At 35.0% G+C, this 5970-nt stretch overlaps 1 pseudogene; it reads left to right on the top strand.

The window, feature by feature from the left end:
• The first annotated feature begins 4373 nt into the window (after nt 1-4373).
• Nucleotides 4374-5752, top strand: LOC133851522 (bifunctional protein FolD 2-like; annotated as a pseudogene).
• The last annotated feature ends 218 nt before the right edge of the window (nt 5753-5970 follow it).

The raw sequence follows: 5970 nt of genomic DNA, 5'->3' as shown, positions 1-5970 counted from the left end.
TATATCCTGATGTGGTGGTTTTATTTTAACTGATAATCAAGCTACCACATTCTTTATAGTCATCTTAACCAAAACCTACTACTTGGTGTGCTTGTAAAGTAAGAGGATAGGATTTCAAGCAACTATTAAGAATTAGGTAGGTATGTAATTATTAAAATCATGACCTTAAAATGAACAATTAAGATTTTGCAAGTCATCTACTTTGACACAAACTTGTAATAAAGGGTTCTTTATCTAACTACTTCAGAGAGGTGGTGGTCGCCCTCAAGAGACCACCCCTTTGTAGTGGCCGACCATTCCAAAAATCTTAAGAAGAGGGTTTCGGCCACCCTTTTTGAGCGGTTGGTTAAAGAAGTTATTTCTTATAATTTTTCTAATTTTTTTCTTTTCATTTCAAAATAGATGATGTGTTAAAATCTTGACCATTCATTTTTAAACGAATGGTTATAATTTTAAGAATTGTAATCCTGATCCTTCTAAGCATGTAGTGCATAGACGACAATTTTAGCTTGGCTTCAATTCTTTCATACCCCCACCAAGTGGGGATCAAAGCTAAGAGCAATGCGGGCATCTTTAGCCTTTGAGTACGAAATTGGTGCAAAGGTATGAAATTGACTGATAATTAAGGCAACACTTTCTTTCTAGCTATCTTAACTAAAACCTACTACTTGGCGTACTTTAGGTGCATTTCTCTAGATTCCCAAAAAGACATAAATCAATGGAGAAATGCTCAAACTACTCATGATACACAACAAGTGCACTATCACAAGACAAGCTCGATGACTGGGTGCATTTAATGGGCCATCACTACTTGACATCTGTAAGGACACGTGCACATCAGGGAACATGACCCATTAATTTTTACCTTTAGGCCTTGAAAAACCCATCGAAGGTAAACCAACAGTAACCCGTGCTTGTTCAATAGTTTAACTCCCCTACAAGCCCTTGATTCTGACCTAAATTATGTGAAATAGAATTCCTATCACTCAGTTCAGAATTCCAACCGAGTATGGGAATTGGGAGCAACTCGTGGTGCCATTTACTAGAGCCCCCCAAAGTCCCACTCGAGCCCAACAAAGCCTATTACCTCTTGGTTTGTGGGGGATCTATTCAAAGCAGGCTGAGGATCGCCTGACGAATCATCCCTCATTCGATAAGGTTACCAAAATACGTTCATCAAATTGACAGTCACCTGCCCCTTATTAGACTAAGGAGATATTTTGCAGGATAGTTTGTACTAACAACCCCTTTATGTCAAAGAGAATGGAGGTTACCTAAGATCAAGATTTCTTGCAACTACTAAAAATTACAAAGGTATGTAAATTTTAGAATCATGACCATTTATTTAAAAGCGATATATGTAAAATCAGTCCCTATGTTTAGCTTAAATTACAAATCGCTTTTTGTGGCATAAAAAAAAAATTTCAACAGTCCTCGTGGTAGGCTAAAATAACAATTTAGTTCAAGCAGTCAAATTTCGTCAAAACACTTAACGAATTCTGTTAATGTGCCACGCCAGCACCAATAAAATGATAACACGTGTCACGCTTAATAAAAAATATATAAAACTAAAAAATTAAAAACATAAAAAATTAATTTTAAAAAAGAAAAGAAAAGAAAATGGGTGGTTGCCCCTTATGGGAGGTAGGTGGCCTGGGAGTGACCCCATAGCAGGTTGGGGGTGGCTGATGGTAACCTGTAGACACCTCTCGCGGTGGCTCGAAGGCCACCTCCACCTTTGGGGTGGCCTACGAGCCACCTAGATAGGATGAGGGTGGTGTGCAGACAACCCCATGGCCCGGGCCGGGGGTTGTAGTGAGCCACCCCCCCTCCCCAACAGAAGGCTGCTGACAACTATCTTTCTTTTTTCTGTTTTTTTTTTCTTCTAAAAAAAATAAAAAATAATTTTTAAATTTTATACTTATATATTTAATATATTAATAATTTTTTTTTATTAGAAGTGACATGTGTCATCATTTTATTGGTGCTGACGCGGCACACTAACAGAATTCATTAAGTATTCAGATAGAATTTGGCTGCAGAGACTAAATTGTTATTTTGGCTACCCCGATGATGTTTGAGTTATTATTTTTACCGCAAGAAGCGATAAATAATTTAGGTCAACCACATGAATTGATTTTACATTTATTTCTATTTAAAATGAATAATTAAAATTTTGCCACATCATCTACTTTGACACAAACTTGAAGTAAAAGGTTTCTTTAGCTAACCACTTCAAAGAGGTGGTTTGTCACCCCAAAAATCATTTCTAAGGCTTTTGGGGGTGGTTGATGACCCCTTTGCGATAGCCTACCACTCCAAAAATTTGAAAGAGTCGTCTGATCACTCTCTTGGAGTGGTTGCCTGAAGAAGCCCTTTCTTACATTTTATTTTTATTTTTTTTATAAAAAAAAAAAAAATCTTAACATAGATATTGTGATAAAATGTTGATCATTCATTTTAAAACGAACTCTTATGATTGGAAGAATTTTAAGGGATCTTGATTGTCCAAGTAGGCATGTAGTGCATAGACAACAACCCTACGCCTGCTTCTTTCATTCCTCTACCAAGTGGGGATCAATGCTAAGAGCAAGGTAGACATCATTTTAATCTTGCTCTTAGCTTTAGCCTTTGGGTACGAAAATGGCGCCTCTTAGCTTTAGCCTTTGGCCGGGTACGAAAATGGTGCAAAGGGATGCAATTGATGGATAATCAAGGCAACACATTTTTTCATCTTAACTAAAACCTATTACTTGGTGTACATTAGGTGTATTTCTCTAGATTCCCAAAAAGACATAAAATTCAAAAGGTTTAATTATTTTGGTAAAAATATAAATAGCCCCCCTCAAACTACCGCCGCCCCGTTGTTAATGTCCTCCCCAAACTATCAGTAGTGTCAATGTACTCTCTAAGCTACTAAAAAATGTTAATGTTCCCTCCAATGACAAAAATAGCCTTCATAAAATTAAAAAAAATCTTAATTTTGTTAAAAAAAAACTATTTTATTTTAAATATATATAAAAAAATATTAAAAAAATGATGAAAAAAAAGATATATATATATATATTTTAAAAAAAAAACTGGTTTTTCATTTTTTTTAATATAATTTTTTTAAATTATAATTTTGAGTTATTTTTTTTTTCGTTTGTTTTATTTTTTATTTTGTCTTATTGAAAAATTATAGTGTCATTTTTGTCCCTTTATTGGTCTTGGGAGACATTGAGATTTTTTGGTAGCTTAGGGACAAATTGACACAATTGTCCTTATAAATTGTTAAATTGATCCTTATAATTTGAAGTTGTGACAAATAATTACCTGAAGTTTAAAAAGTGACAAATAATTTCTTGTGGTATATTGTGTACATAACAAATAACTTTTTCCGTATATATTCTGACAAATTTTTCGACATGATCATTATAAAATTACAAATTTAATCTAAAAAAATTATCGAAAGTAAATTTTGGTTTATGGTGAAATTATTCTATTGTGTCAGAATAAATTCAACAAGGCTGCGCGCTGTGAGAATGAGATAATTTGTGAATTTTCGTCTTGTAATTTTATAATTTTATAATTGAGACTCATGTATGAAACCATGGCGAATGAGGATGCCCTTATGCCGGAGGCAAATGGGCATGCCTAAACTTGCCTAGTGATGATATCATAAATAACTCTAAAGCCAAATACCGTTGGACCGAATTAACATAAATGCCTACTCATAGGAGAGGAAAAAATAAAAATCCTAAAAGCTTCCTATTCATATATGGCTATTCTATAATTACAGGGTGGTAAAACAATGAGCTATCTCTATCTTCGACTTTTCTCAATAAATTTCTTGATTTAAGCATCGGAAGCTTTTTCGCTGGCCTCATGGCAACGCATTCCGGTGATTTCTTCTTGCATTGTAGGTGACCTATCATCCGGTCCGATCATCCAAAAATCTGTTTTTGCACTTAGTCTAAAGTATGTGGTTATGGAATATTTTTCAATTAACACAACTATAAATCTATTTAGGCCTATATATATCTTCTAATAAAGATGCACCACAGATTCTAAATTGTTTCAATATATATATTGTAATATGATTTCTTGTATTGCGAAAGTTGGAACACGTTCGTTGATATATATCACTAGAACATTGTGATTGAGACAATTGTTTGCATACGTTGAGTTTTGACGATTCAGTGAAATATCATTATCAAATTAACATTGAGATAATTGCTAGCTTGCATATGTGGAGTTTGACAATTCAGTGAAATATCATTATCAAATTAACATTTACAATTATCCTTGATAAATTAATGAAGTTAATTTAATTAAAATGGAAGGTGAATTATGGAAACTGAATTCGAACTCAAAACTTTTGCTTTGATATCATGTTAAATCCCGTGTTCCTTCCTTGCACCCCCAAGGCAAAGCACTTAATTTGAGAAGTTACTGTTATGTTTACTTCAAAATTAATATTTTTCCTTTATGTTCTACAAAACAAGCAACTCTTGTTGTTCAGAAATTATACATATGAATGTCAGCTGAAGAAATCCTCAACCATGTAAGTAGTGGTTTTATTTTTTGAGCAGGGATGTATCGAACTTCTGTCACGGAGTGGTATAACTATTAAGCGAAAGAAAGCGGTAGTGGTGGGCCGAAGTAACATAGTTGGATTGCCAGTTTCATTACTGCTTAATTCTAAAAGCAGATGCTACAGTTACCGTAGTCCATTCACATTCTCATGACCCTGAAAGTATCATTCGTGAAGCGGACATCATTATTGCAGCAGCAGGACAGGCAATGATGGTAACTAAAGACAGTTCATGGATTGTTTTTCTTGTTTTACATGTAACATCATCTTATTTGTGTTGCTTCATGTATAAACCTTTTCTGGCTTTGCTTGGAATATCTAGTACTTCAGGTTGGTTCTTGGTAAAATATGCCATAAAACAAGTAGTAGCCCTTAACACATCGTCATAAATCTCAGAGTACCAACATAAAATTGAATATCTAGACTTAATTAAGCTTGTTCATGTGCTTCAACCGTCATAAAATGATAAAATCTACTGGTCAAAGGAAACACAAATGGACTTTTCAGATTACATATGTTACAAATCAGAAAATGTCAAAAAGAATAAATCAGGTTTAGCTGTTAGAAAAATGAAAGACAAAAATTGGAATTCCTTCCTGGGGACCTTCCTTTGTGCATTAGTTGTAATTTGCAACACAATAGCTTCAATAATTCTACTTGGTTGGTAAATTTGTCTGATCTATATTTAGCAAGGTTAGTTCTAAGAATCCATGTAATATTTACTTCATTGGATTAAAATCAATTTACCCGAGGAACAAACCCAGTTTTTGATTTGTAACAGTTCCTTCTATAGACTCTAATTGCTTGTTGGCCCTAGCCTGCTGGGGATATGTTTTAATTTTTATATTATTATGGATTTAATTACTTAATTTCAGATCAAGGGTAGTTGGATCAAACCTGGAGCTGCAGTTATTGATGTTGGGACAAATGCTATTGACGATCCGAGTAAGAAGTCAGGTTATAGGCTAGTTGGAGACGTTGATTTCAAGGAAGCCTGCAAGGTAGCTGGATGGATAACTCCTGTTCCGGGTGGTGTTGGCCCAATGACTGTTGCAATGCTACTCAAGAATACTTTGGATGGTGCCAAGCGTGTGATGGAACATTGAAGCCATGCCTTTATTCACTTCATAATTAGATGCTGCTCATGCGATGCAGTTTTGAAGGACCATTTTTTTTTTTTAAGGGATAATTACACTTAACCCCCTTGATTTATCCACGGTGTGGCGATTTACCCCCCAATGTACCAAAATTGGTACATGACCCCCCCGAACTTGCCAACGTGTGGCAAAATTAACCTTCCGTCCAATCGACCGTTCGTTTGGACGGAAAATCGGTCACGTGCAAGTCACGTGACCGTTTAAGACAGAGACCCTCCCCAAGTCACGTGACTTGCA

The sequence above is a fragment of the Alnus glutinosa genome, chromosome 12, assembly GCF_958979055.1.
Source record: "Alnus glutinosa chromosome 12, dhAlnGlut1.1, whole genome shotgun sequence".
In the NCBI taxonomy this organism is placed as follows: domain Eukaryota; kingdom Viridiplantae; phylum Streptophyta; class Magnoliopsida; order Fagales; family Betulaceae; genus Alnus; species Alnus glutinosa.
The sequence above is the reverse complement of the archived record's forward strand: the minus strand, read 5'-3'. Positions and strand labels throughout refer to the sequence as shown.